At 40.2% G+C, this 14,674-nt stretch overlaps 1 protein-coding gene across 4 annotated transcripts in view; it reads right to left on the bottom strand.

Moving 5' to 3' along the window:
* Positions 1-14,674, bottom strand: part of LOC144720564 (pro-neuregulin-1, membrane-bound isoform-like) — a 492,307-nt gene that overhangs the window by 135,699 nt on the left and 341,934 nt on the right. The window lies entirely within an intron of this gene.

The raw sequence follows: 14,674 nt of genomic DNA, 5'->3' as shown, positions 1-14,674 counted from the left end.
TGACATCTGAACCAGTCCTGGTACTCCCCCTCCCCCCCTTCACCAACCCACACTGACCAGCATGGTGAAGTATGGTCAAACACCCCCCCCCCCCCATCAACCATAACCCACACGGTGTGGGAAGATCCTTATGATTGACAAAGAGCTGTCGACTATTATCCACATGTTTTCATGGATGCGAAAAATGACTTGGAATTGTTGGCAAATATATACGCTGAGTGCCATATTCATCCCCTTATCCATGCAGCCCCATGGTTCTCTCACCAAGAAGTAGCCCAGTAGAGGCGCTGCGTTAATTCGACTACCCATGTTTATGCACGGATCAAACACACGATTGGGAAGTGGCAGAAAATTCACAATATCCGTGGAAATACCCAATCTTTCATTTCTTATACTTCATTGAATAGAGCCTTGGTTCTTCAGATCTAGATCCTGATCACGGAGAACCTGATAAACAGAGGACAGATTGCGCATGCATGTACACACTTAATGTGTTGCTGCAGGCTTAAAAACAACAGGGCTTTATATTGCGGTTTTACGAAAATTGTGCAATTTCCGTTGAAACCGTGAATGAGGTTGAACGGCGGCGCAATAAAATGCTCACTGCATATGACACCATCGCAATGCGAGACAGTGGTTGGCAGATCATATGGCACAAGGATTCGTGGTGGGGGCGCAAGGGTCGGAGTGTGCATAGCCTTTGTGTGCAAGATGCATCAAGTTCTATCATGTATCAGAATACAGTGCTATGTGTTCCATCAATATTCGCCTCACGGTCAACGCTGCTCTGCTTTTAAGTACTCGGATGTGGCGACTCGCATTGATCATGGAGAGGCAACAGGTTTGGGTTCAGCGTATACCACATCCCCGTTGAGGCTACAGAAACGTTAAAGGCTTTCGCGTATGGCCTTGGTGCTGGTCTATAACCACAATGCGCTGTTGTTTGGTCAGGGGCGGTCTTCCAAATGGTCGTGGATATTGCAGCTTCCTCTCTATCCTTCCTTCCCAAGGGCTTGTATCAGCATGAGGGCCAAATTACCATCCGCGTTAATATATTTCTCACCAATAAGTAGATGCTCATTGTCCTGTGTATTTACGACCTGCTAAAGTTTCCTAGAGCTTCCTACGTGCGCTGTGCATGGATGTTTTGCTATGCGGTGATATCTTTAAATATTTTAAATGCTCCATCATACAAAGATTAAAGTGCAAAACGTACCAACACAATATGCAATGTACACCCCATGCTGGCATAAAATCTATATGGATGCACAATTTTTATCCACCTACATGAAGTGTTTTCCAACTACCACAATCTTTGCATACTTTTAGTTCAAACAATAATCCTAATGCTGATTTAAAAAAAGGATAAAGTAGATATTTTGCAACTCTTCCGAAGCATCCTAAGGTAAAAAGAAAACATAATTAAGAATTCCATATTGATATGAAATTTTTAATGACATTAAACAATGACTTACAAAAACAGGGAGCTGTGCGATTTTTCAGTCCCTAAGTTATTTATTTCAGGAATTTTAATTGAATTCTGACCCACAACCAATCGCATGGAATTCAAAAAAAGTTGATAGTATTGTGAGTTATGCAATACCAACCACGCCAAAGAAGCTGTATCATTAATGCATGTGTTGTGTGAGTGTTGTTGAACTACGATTACGTACAGAAATGCAACATCCTCATCTGTAATGCGACACAAGATGATGTCCTGATACAATAACTGATGGTAAAATCACAAAGTTGTATTGTTTGTCTGAATCGTATAGATGCAACCGTATGCACCGATGACGTTTTGTATTCTGCTTCAATAAGAAATAAATTATTACTTAGCTGGATTTGGAAGTTCAAGAGTTCGTAATTGTTTTCCTGCTGCATTGCAAGCAATCGTAAAATAAACCTTATGGTCATAAGGCACCTAAACACGTCAATAATTATATCTGTAACCGTTTGTGAAAAAAAGGTTATCGCTTTTAGTAAATAATAATATGTACATAGATGCAGAGTCAAGATACACTTTGATCGAATGAGACAGTGCCATTAATTGCATTGCCTGCCCTGGGCACTTGCCAGCTATGTTTATGAGCAATTTCTTTATCTATGGGAAAATTCCACGAACAAAATAAATTGCGTCTCCTATAAATATTGCTAATGCCAACAATTTTCAGTCAATTACATCATTTGCATGCGTGACCTATGTGGGCATGTTGTTAAGTGTGAATTATCGTGTCAGTAGCTTTGTTTCAAGCTGTCAAATATCTATCCTTAAGCAATTGCATGTAAGTGTGATTGGCTGTTTCCATGAGCAGATGGTACATTTGGCAGTGACCTCCTGTGCAGCAGCAAACACGCTATTCAGGGGAAGCCTGGTCACATAGGTACCAATGAGGGATTAAAAGGCATTTTTATATTTTACAATACAGATGCGTCATTAAAGACGCAAATCAGGTTGAATACTTTTATGCTACACACAACAGAGTGCCATTGAATCAAGTTTATTGTTTACTATGTGGTGGTCTGGACGAATACAATATACTAAGACGTCGTGTAGTGTATTTATTTTAAACAAGTATACAACATTCATTGAAAATGTATATTTTACGTAATTATTTGTGGACCTACACGAGCAATAATCGGACAAAACAAGGTCATAATTTAAAGTTTAGAACGACTGTATTTACAAAGGCTTCGGGTTTTGTTTACTCTTGACGTTTAACAATGAGCTAAAAAAAAATCATTTATCAGATATTATGTTTTTTGCTAAAAATGTTAATGATGCAATGGACTGTATTATTATTATTATTTTGCCTCAATTAAATATATTATCAAAACAGTTTTTGATGATTGCCAGGGTACAATAAAAAAGTATTTATCTTAAATGCAAGGGCGCTCTGAAAAGTCAACAACAACTGGCCATTTTGTAGCTGATAAGCATAGATCTGTGTTGCCAATACGCGGTCTGCTGTTAATCAGTCGTGCATTTTTCAAGTGGGTTTGAAAAATGTCCCAACATCCCTTTGTGTTGTTTTTGACTGATCTTTCAGAGCCATCCATTTCATTGTAATGTTTGAAAGAGGGGGGTAAAAAACAACAGAGCACAGTACAATGAATGGTAGAAAACCCACTTTGGGTCAGGGTGACACAAACAGATGCCCTTGCTGTTGAAAAAAAAGGAAAATTTCAGCCCTAAAGCTAAACGGCACATCTCTCTGTTAAATAGATACAGATGGCACAGCTCCACTGCTCAGACCTTACATGGAATGAATCATCCCTTAGCTCAGCTGAGACTCGCCTTGGGCTCATACATTATTTATTAGAGTAACCTTCTTTGCGCAATGCACCACGGAAAAAAAGGCAACACAATGTGAGCAAAAGGATGGGAAGAGAGGCTGGGTGGGTGGTGGTGGTGGGGGGAGGGTGGATATGAGAAAATCAATACGAGAAAACAAGCCCTAAAATGAACACCATTTTCACAAACCTATCTATTATGGTAAAATGGCCCATCAGGGTCATTAAGAGTGGGCTAGATTAAGGGACTGTGTTTTTCTATTAACGCCACCCGCAGTTAAAATGACAAATGGGCTTTTCGACGGTACAGTGTGTCTCACCGGGAGCACGGAGGAGGGCGGTGTGGCCTACCGAGGAAAGCCTGCCGTAATCAACTGGACTGAGAACACCAAATGAACTGCCAACACCGCCATTGACTTACGGCCATGTAAAGTGGCCCATGCCGACTGCATCCACTCCGTTAACCCAATCGTTCCTCCTCCTCCCTTCGCGAGATGAACCCTCGCATTGCAATTTAATTATCGCATTTTACACTTGTGACAATTTATTTGCACCAGCAAATCATTAAGCACAACGTACCTAAACCGTTGCGCATTATGGCCCTTTTGCTTTGCATAGAAATGGCTAAGTGGACATCATTTACATTTATTTTCTCTCATTACCAGAAGGAAGAAAATTAGTCACTCAAACGACTATAGCAATCTGAGCAATACAAACACCTGGAAGAGGTCGGGGAGTAATGATGCAGGGGTTGATTTTTGTTGTTGCAGGCTACATTTGCCTTCTCGTCAAGAAGCATAAACCATCAAGCAAATTCCAGTCATCCTCACAGCGGATTTTGGCTGACCATCAAACAAAGATAGTCACTGCATCACGCGGCCGTCTGGACTGCTCTTCCTTCCGATATTAGGAAGTCACTGGAGCTGAGCACTTTTAAATCAAGATTGAAAACCAATTTCTGTAAAACTGCTTTTTGTCTTTAGTTTGTTGTCCTTCCCCCGCACCTCCGATCATAACGGTTGGGTACGTACGGTGCGAAAGTTCAATATTCGTAGATGTGTTCCCTAATACGAAAAAAAAGACCAAGGTGGTGGTATGGTGGCTGAGGGGTCTGAGACACGGAGCGGGCACTGCTTAGATGCCTGGGTTCTAACCCAGGCAGACACCTGAGATTAAACTGGGTTCTCAAGTGCAGCGAGTTAATAGACCCAGCTTGGTTAACGATTAATTACAGCACCGCAAATAAAGATAGCATTCAATTAGGCATTTATTTATTTAACAGTCCACTGGTTTACTTATTTAATTGGGATAACTTAATTTTTGAGTCTTAAAACATTTCAGTTTGATGTGATAAAAATTAACCCGTAAAAACAAAGTTTTTCACTATAAATCCTTTATATGCGTGGCATCGGGGCGGCTAGAGTCCTCTCGTCCTCTGGCTTGAGATGGCTGCCACCTATAGGTCAGATGATTGTCTGCCACCATTAAGCAATTGGTAATTAAATATTTTTAAAAAATTCCCTAAACAGTGTAAAATTTTGGAAAAATTTTTCACGAAAATTAATTGTCACGCACAACGAGTCTGTGTGCAAAATGTCAGCTCGATTGGATCACGGGAAGTGGGTTAAAAAACGACCAAAAGATTTGCACGGTCGTAAGCAAGCAAGCAAGCACGCAAGCACGTAAGCAAGCAAGCAAGTGAACTTAATATAAAGGAATTAAAAAAAACACCATCTCTGCAGGACCTGAACGGTGTGTCCCTAATGTGAATCAGGAGGTCTTTAGAAGTGACTTCTAAAGGTAGTTCTGTGACATATTCCGTGGCCATCATATTACGCAGGGTGATACGCTGCTCGCTGCATAGTTCTGAATGAAAATGTCTTCAATTCATGCCCAAAGCTCAATTAGCAGTCCGCCGATTCGTTTTGGGTTATTACCACATTGCTAGTTGCGTTGTCCGACGTTTCGCTCCCAATTGCCGAGGGCTTCTTCAGTTCCCAGTTGCTGAAAAGGTTCCCAAGAACGTGCGGCGAAACGGTCGACATGACGATCGAAAACGCGGTAGGAACTGAAAACGCGTGGGAGAACCGTGTAGCACATCCACGATAGTATACGTGGTACTATTCATTGGGGGATAAAACATTTTTCAACATACGTGAACAGATTGGTATGTGATGACATAGAGGTGTAACATTTGTTTGCAAGGCTATATTTCGCACTGAATCTTCTTCTCTCTGACACTCCCCCCAACTGTTGAGAAATGACAAAGTGCTTGTGGGGGATATCCTACTTGCCATCAGATTGCCGTTACAGCAGAGAAAGTATACCCGGGAAGTCCAGTGCAGCAAGCAGTGACAACACCCACATGATAACTTTCAAGTGTCAAGAAGGGCAAATAACTGATACCTGTACACGTCCATGCAATGTGAGGCACGCTTAGAACTGTGCCAATGGCTTCATGTCATCTAAGTATCACTGACTGCACTGCATGAATCACATTTCAAGGGCAATGTTGCAACCAGAGATGGTAATAACATGAGGCATGATTATGTCGAGGCTTGTAATATCCTCACAGTAATAACCTTCAAATTGGTTTAATTAATTATTACCGTTATTGTCAACAGTGTGCGTACACACATTAATAGGAGAGACACTTTCAGAAATAATTTATATTTTATATTTTAATTTCTCAAGGGATTTAAGAAGTAGGGGAAGGTCTACTATTTTTATTACGTGACATTTAAAATTAATAACAAACCATATATATATCGATCCACACAGCACAAGAATGAGTCAGTCATCAGAATCTTATAACTTAGTCTCATTAGGTTTTAACTTCAGCATATAAGCCTGGCTTGTACCAACACAATAAAGTAGCATATTTTGAAGAAAGCTTAGCTTTATTTCAATTAAATTAATTTCATTCGTCTGTTGCATTTTGCTACATCGTTTGCAATTTCTAATATACACATCAACTGATATATGGACAAATCCTATTCGTGTTCAGATGGTTTCTCCCTCTTATCTGGAAGCGTGGAATTAATCCTGTTGTCTGTGCCCTCGTGAAAATGTAATCCCATTATCAACGGTCATTTGCAGAAAATAGCAGGTCATCTACAAGTATCAGCGTTTGTGTGTGTAAACAAGGGAGTAATTCAGGAGCGGTGGTATATTCATTCTATTATGTGCAATTTGTCTGTTTCTAAAACGAAAATCTTCACAAGTGGTCTCCCAGAAATGGTACATTCATTAGGCTAACTAAATGTGTCCACAAACAACGTTACGGATAAAAGAAGTGGCTGGAAACGCACCCCGGCCCAGAACGATATGGATAAGAGGAATTTCACCCCACATCACGTGAAAATAAACGGAGCCTTTTCAAATAGTTCAGAGAGTAAAATCGTCGTTGACACTGTGCACAATGGGGAGAGTAATGTAAAAATATTGCAAAATGCTCCATCGCCCGAAGTGCCTGTAATTTCTGCCTATGTAATAAAACTAATGGAAAGGACTGTAACAACATTGCATTCGTGAGTTTGTGGGCTTCGCCATGATACGATGCCTCCTTTCCATGACATGAAATCATCCAAGGGCTTTTCTTACAACAATAGCTACTCTCAGCTGAAGGGGATTAAGTACAAACTCATCTACAGGTTCATAATAAAGATTTTTGGATTAGATCGCGTTATTTATGTGTCGCAAACCTCCACCACCCGACACGGCCAATCAGTAAAAAAATGTGTCACGTTGACACATTTATTATGAAAAATACTGGTCGCGAAAGCCGACGTGTTAAACTCATCTCCAGGTGTTGTTTTGAAAGGATACTTGAAAAAAGAATTAAATGATAAACAGGCGAATCGTAAAAAAAAAATTCCCCCCTCTTTAAGGAATTAAATCTGAATGGTTAACATTTAATTTGTACTTTAATGAAATAAAATGTTGTCACAAAATAGACTTTTGTCAAGCAATTGTGTTTTTTAAAATCCTTTATATTAAGTTCACTTGCTTGCTTGCTTGCGCGCTTACGACCGTGCAAATCTTTCGGTCGTTTTTTAACCCACTTCCCGTGATCCAATCGAGCTGACATTTTGCACACAGACTCGTTGTGCGTGACAATTAATTTTCGTGAAATTCTTTTTCCAAATTTTTACACTTTTTAGGAAAAAAAATATCATATTTAATTACCAATTGCTTAATGGTGGCAGGCAATCATCTAACCCATAGGTGGCAGCCATCTCAAGCCAGAGGACGAGAGGACTCTAGCCGCCACGCATATAAAGGATTTATAGTGAAAAACTTTGTTTTTACGGGTTAATTTTTTTATAATCATTGTCGGCCGAAGGCCTTCCCCCACGCCGTCACCATCCCCCCTCCTGCTTATTCGATGCCACAATTTATCTCCTTTCTGCACGTGAGCAGATAGTATCGCTCCTTCTCCGCCGTGGTCATTACCGCTTACGCACTTGTGCAACTGTGCGTGCATGCATATTAGTAATTCACCCGCGGTTACAAATACAATCTCAATGTTCCACTCACTTGAATCCCAGAATGCATCGAGTTGGTAAAACTTATTTTAGCTCTACATGGTTCTGATGTAATCAACTTCAATTATTGAACCACCAATAGCGGCGGTAATAAAAAAAAATAACGGAATGCATTCACAACATTACTGAAATGTCGATGTTGTGTGTAATCGCAAACGGGAAATGCATTTATATGAGGCTGCATTTATTGGTCTATTGGTCGAAATTGCTCCAAGCTAAAACTAATATTGCACACAAATGAATATATAAATGCCTGCATCAATCTGTGCATGCGCGTGTATCATACGCCATTGTCCGTCATGCCTTTTCGACTGCAAGAGCGTTGGGTTTGGCTGATGCAGAACAAGTTATGATCCACTGCCATTCCATTTTCAAACATTACATTCACAAAATGGCTGAAGCAAAGCTAAAGGCCATCGCATTAAAATATGACGGGAAAGAAACATTTCTGTTAGAATTCTGAATTATAAATAGCAGTCATATTCCTCGTGAACTGTCGTGATTCATTGCCAGCTGTTAATTATGCCAAAGTGCTGAACTGCGCTAACATTACAACTACTTTCTTATATAATCTACATCATGGATATAAATTCTCTCTTAGGAGACGTTGTGATGTTTCATTGCATGCCCCTCCATATTGAAGGAGCTGAAAATAATTCTGCGAGGTTTATAAGAGTAATTAACATCATTTTGCAGACAAAGATAAAACTGGGTAAAAGAAAAGCCTTTGGAATGTCCCTAAAGCTCTCAGACTCGGTAGTTACAAGGAGCAAATAAAAAAACATTAACATTGTTGCTTCGAATGCGATTGTTATTTCTCGCAAAGGTGACCTGATTGCGAAGGTTGTAACAAAACACAAAAGTGCAATGCTAGTCAACCTTTGTACACCCTTGTGAAATCATGCATAGTTATATTCAGTCTCAGCAATATTGGGTTTCACTAATTTAACTAAATGAAATGGATAAATCCTTAAAGCCATCCTCACATAAGTTACAAGGGAAGTCACCAGTCTACAGTTATTGTCTACATTTGAGAATCCAAAGTGAATACCTCTTTGGAGGCTATGCCATCGCATAAATATCTCCTAAAAGGCTTCCCATGAATGACCGCTATTGATTTAGTTAATGTAAAGAAAGAGAACATCCCAAAGTTTACGAGTCTGTGAAAAAGGCTAATAAATTGGAATGCTGCCCAGTGTAATGGTTAGCACACACTGGACTTGCAATCCAAACGTCTGACGGTACGATCTCCGCATGCGGCAGTTGGAACGATGGGGCAATATTCTGAAATCCCCCCCCCCCCCCCCAGAATTTGACCGCCCAACAGTATAAATGGGTACACAGCATGGGTACACGTCTGGCCGGTCTGGAGGAGTAGACCAACGAACAATCTAGAGGGGCTCTCTGGGGCTTCCTCGCATGGAGGCTTTTCTGCCGACAGTGGGTTTGAGCAAGCATTTGCAGGGGGTGCATCTGCACCTTTACCCAAAAACTGGATACGTTGATAAACGTTCCTGACAATCAAAATTAACTGAACGCAATGATTACATTTTCCATGCAGTGCACAGCAATGTTGATGCAGTGAGACAGTGGCTGCCAGAAACTGTCAGGCTGTTTCAAATTGTAGTTCTGTTCTTGTGATGTCCCCACATTATGGCAGTTATTTTTGTGATGAAGGACATCGGGCACACTCTAGTTATTTCATTTTATTCATACGATGAGGCAGTGCACACTTTTTGGATATGTTTAAAGGTCATATTCTCTGCAGATTTTTTTTTTGATGGCAAAAAAAAAATCTCTAGAGAGAATATACAACAGCTTAAACCACAGTGACAGCGGGAGTTCTGAGTGATGTGTTACACACTAGTGGGGGCCACACAGCAATTTTCAACAATTTATGTACATGCTTCGACACGATGTCGCTGAATATAAAGTGTTTTGGTGTAGCGGTGATGTACATTTCTGTACTCTGCGCAATGAGCCCGGCGATCAGAGTTCAATTCCAGGCCAAAGCTAACATCAGTGCGAGTGCTATCTCAACAATTGTTTTTTATTTGACCAGGTAAGGCCCACTGAGCTATGTAGCTATTTTTCAAAAGCGACCTGGCCACAAATGATAGCTCAACGAAGTGGCCTATCACGTGCAAATTTATAGCAGCCAAATACTCCAAACGCGTGTTTATTCTAAATGTGGAGCGAAAAACCAGAAGATCCGGAGAAAAATCCACACAACTATACGGAGAACAAGCAAACGCCAAATATACAGCAGGCGTCAGGGTCAGGATCGAACCCACGAACTCCTGTATACCAGGCGAGGGAGTTAACATCTCGCCACCTGACCTCCACACCTTGGGTCAACCCGCAATGACCAGCGTGGCGAAGTATGGTCAAACAAACCCCACGATTGAGAATATGTGGGGCGGCCTTCATTCAACAGCAGATTGACAAAGGGCTGTAGATGATTGCACGTGTGATTACGTGTGTATACAATTATACGCAAATTCCGCTCTTGTTTCACTTTCATCAATACCTAAGAGGTGTATCCACTGACGTGCAGCTGTAGAAACCCTGTGTTTTTTAAATTAAATGTTAGCGCCTTGGTTAACCAGTTGAGCACTCAAGAGGATAAGTCTCATTTGCCTGCAAAACAACAATCTTCATTTTGGGCTCTAAATCAGCAATATTCATTACGAGAATTCAACTACCTACCGCACTTTCCTTTTCACAAGTTAGAGGGAGAAATGGTAGTTCTTAAAAAATATGTCGATAACAACTGCGCCTAATGAGAATGTGCCCCCCCCCGTCCCGCGGCACGGCAGCTGTACGTTAAAAGCCTCCTCCTGAAGGTGGCAGTGCCACCAAAAATGCCACGCTGCTTTCCATTTACACTGGTCAACACACTTTTTCTGGCATAAGGTATTCCAACGGTTTTAATGTAATTTTGGGGCGCCGATTCCAAATCTGGCATCAGTTTTTGTCTATCACATCAGGTTTTTGAGATATCAAATATTGCATTTTCAATAAAAACTGCCGAAGAAAAATATTTAATAAATGTGGATATCTACATAAAATGATATTATAAACACACTATCCTAAAAATACAGCACCATATTTTAACACTAAAGCAGTCAATGACTCGCAACAACTTGCAATCATAAGTGACAGAGTTAATTTCGGGTAAAATCAATGAAAATGGGGTATGCCGATAGCATAAAAATGAGATGTGATGGAGCAAATCTGAGATCAGATTTGGAATCAGCACCCTGAAATTAGTCTAAAACAGCTGCAAAAGTCCAGGCCAGAAAAATATATGTTTTGTTGTTGTTGACCAGTGTTATCTTTTTCGAGTCGCAAGCACATTGCTTCTTAGTTTCCCCGCTTGTCAAAGCATGTGTGTGCAGGGTGGCAGGCGGGGAGAGGGAATTTGCTCAATTGCTAGCAAGACAAACCCCCTCCCGCGCGCACCTGCGACGCAGACGCGGAGCGAGTGCGCTTTTACTTTGTAATCATATCAGGGGATAATTCTAATGCCAAACCACAAACTGGATTTAACATAATACAGCGTTAGCCCCTTTTCAACGACGCGTATACTCGCCGACACCCAGGAGTTTCTTTGCACGGGGGGAAAAGTTGTTTTACTGGCAACAAGTTAAGAGGTACAACAACTCGCGGGAGAGCCTTTGGAAACAAATTTTGGGGCGCAAAAAGTTCGTCATGCTCAGCGCACACGGCGCTGTGATAATGATGTTGCGAGGGCGTCGTGTTCGCGAGGCGTGCGTGCGCGCGTGTGGCGAGCGCGTTTGCGGAGCGAGGTCTTTGTACTCAAGGTATAAAAAAAATCCCATTGGCATCAACACGTGTTCGTTCTCTGCATAGACGGCATCTCTTTACTTAAAGCTTTCGTGACTGCAGGGATTCATATTCTTTGGGTCTTTCGGTAAAGTCACGTATTTGTTATTTTTTATTTTATTTTCTTTGAACCTATTTATATGACTTTACCGAAAGACCCAAAGAATATAGATGGTATCTGTTTTGTCCTTCTTTTTTTAGATGTTATGGTGCATTGGTGTTTATTTAATTGATATCTATATGCCGCATGTTTCTTCATGTTTTGTTCAGGTTTTCAATCAAAGGGCATATTGGCGCAATCAACTTTTGTGCGTGGGTTTCTCTGCGATCTTTGATCTGACACATGAGATGACTGTGTGCCTTCAGATGTCAAAGCATCAGTTGCTATGGGTGAGCCTTTTATATGAACAATTATCAAAACCCAGAAATAGTACAATTTTCACACATCGTTAATGCTGATGGTGTAGTCCTGGCCAACCTTGCCCACAGACGTAACTTGTTGCGGCGTTTGATAGTTCTATGTTGGTTGTAAGCACGTATTATAAACAGTTACATAGCCACCATGTACAAGCACAAAACATTATTTATTTGCACCGGACGTTTTAGATATATGCTTATTGATCAGACACGACAACACTCAAAGTATAGTTTACTCAAACAACTGCTGTTATCGTAGCAGACATGGGATTGCACTCTGAAGTTAATTTAACATCATCTCAATGAGATGGAAAGAACAGAAGGTGGTTTTAATTGTGTTCAAGCTTAGTTTTTGCCAAGCTGAAGTAAAAAAAGCATCTGGCAGAAAGGAAAGAGATTGGCATTTTCCTTAATTCACCCACATCTGCTCCTTCTGTTTCTTGTTGTGTACCTACGTAAAGAAATCAGTAGCATGTTTGCAATTAGTGACATGATTAATTTCGGCGGACATGTGTTTGCCGATATCAGATTCCATGAGGAAGTTATCCATTACTGTATTTTAAGGACCTGCCCATTCCTTGACGGGAAATACATCCTGTATGCCATCAATGCAAACGTTGCATAAGCTATATATATAATGAAGTAACAAAAAACTACTTTTTAATAGAAAAAATATATATTCTGCCACGTAATGCATTAACGTAGTGCTTACAATTATATAGTTGATTAACTTTAGTGTGTTTGTAGATGCATTTTTTTTTATCAGTCGTGTTACAAAACGAATGTTAAGGACAAATTAAGTAAATGAATAAATAAATGTGACTTAGGTGTCTGGCTTCTTATCACAGATCCACAATTTGACAGTGTCACTTAAGATTGCTTCTTTACTTTAGCTGTTAGTGGGTGGCATCAATAGCCCTGGCAGTGTGGGCCATGCAGAAATCATTCTGAAGTGGCATTATAATTATAATAACAACAACAGTAAAAATGTGTTCCATCAAAAATGTATCCTAAAATTTTTATTGAGAGTTTCTTGAAATGCATTTTCAGCTGTCACTCTTTATTTCATAACGTTAATTTTAAATAACTTCAGTTAAATTTGAAACCGATGGGTCATATTTCTTTACTACAAATCTAGACATTTTTATATATTTTTAAATTATGTTGTGAGAAGTAGTGTTTGAAGATGTTTAAAGACAGATAACACATGCATAATGAATCTGTGTACAGGTTGTTCTCATCAAGTCAGAAGCATAATGGTTTCAGTCGTAAATATTTATTCACGCACAGTAAAACTTGACTATTATTAGAGCAGTCGTCCGTCATTTTCTCAGTATCGTATATTCAATTCAGTCCTCAGGAGAAGACTCTCATTAAATAGCAGTTGGAAACGGCCAGTGTAGTTCATTTCACTTCTAAAGCCTTGAATTACTTTGCATCCTAACTCGGGCCCTCCCGAAACCACACGTATAAAAATGGAAAAAAACATATCTCAGATGCACATTTATTACTGCAGAGACCTATGCGCTATAATTTAGTAAAACAAGCTCATTTGTTTTAATATGGCTACAGCATATTATGCAACGTTCCTAGCCCAGCTATGACATATGAAAGGCATGGGCAGTGGAATAACCGCTGGAACTAATTACAACGTTGTTACCAATTTTCATCCTGACTGATGGGGTTCTCCGAGTGGGATGTAATAGTTTAATTCTGTGTGGCATTCCATAAGTGTACTTTAGCCACACACGCATGAGTACCTCTGCTTGCAGTCTAATGTGCCCACCTGTTTAGAATATGTTCTTCAATTATTATATAAATTACTACATTTGTATTTGAATAAATTGTTCCAGAAAAAAAAGCCCTTCCAGGCAAAAACCTTCCTGCTCGGCTTAATTGATGCGATTCTTACAGTGGCGGTGGTGACCCTTGAGGGAGCAAGGGGGGGGCTAAGCAGAACATTATTTTTGAGGAGAGCCCCTTTGAATCTATACAAAAAGAGACCCCTAGTGAGATGACAAAAGAGATATATACAAGTGAAACAGATGCAGTGAGATAAGTGAGGAGGTGCAGACAAGATAGAGATAAGAGTCATACATTAATTAGATGTTAAGTTACTGCACATTATGTTTATTATATGAGCCTAATATTATGTTCATTAATTCAGCTCGCCTTGATGCTCTAGGCATTGACTTCACTTGCTTATGCCCTAAGTGTCACCGCTGGCTGTTAAGGTCCAACTGTGGGGAAAGTGAAATAGACTGCTCGGCTAAGAACTGCCCCAAATCAGCTCCCTGTCACCTTTCATTGTTTTTGTGGGTTATATCTTGGTGCATTTGCCCATGACATTTTTTTTGCGTGGATAATGGCTTAATTTTGAGAAGAGTGCTGTGGAATATTTAAGTGTCAGGTTGGATGTCACTGTACATGGATAGGTCACGCTGCAAAAGATTCAACATGTTGCCAAGTTGCAAGTCTTGCACCCTTTTGCCAGACATTCTCACGATAGTTTTAAAGTCGTGAAATATAAACAGCTGCATTGTCAAGGGTGACTCATTTTACAGTGT

The sequence above is a fragment of the Lampetra planeri genome, chromosome 9 (assembly GCF_965212315.1).
Source record: "Lampetra planeri chromosome 9, kcLamPlan1.2.h2, whole genome shotgun sequence".
NCBI classification, from domain to species: Eukaryota; Metazoa; Chordata; class Hyperoartia; order Petromyzontiformes; family Petromyzontidae; genus Lampetra; species Lampetra planeri.
This window is presented reverse-complemented; position numbering and strand designations above follow the sequence as displayed.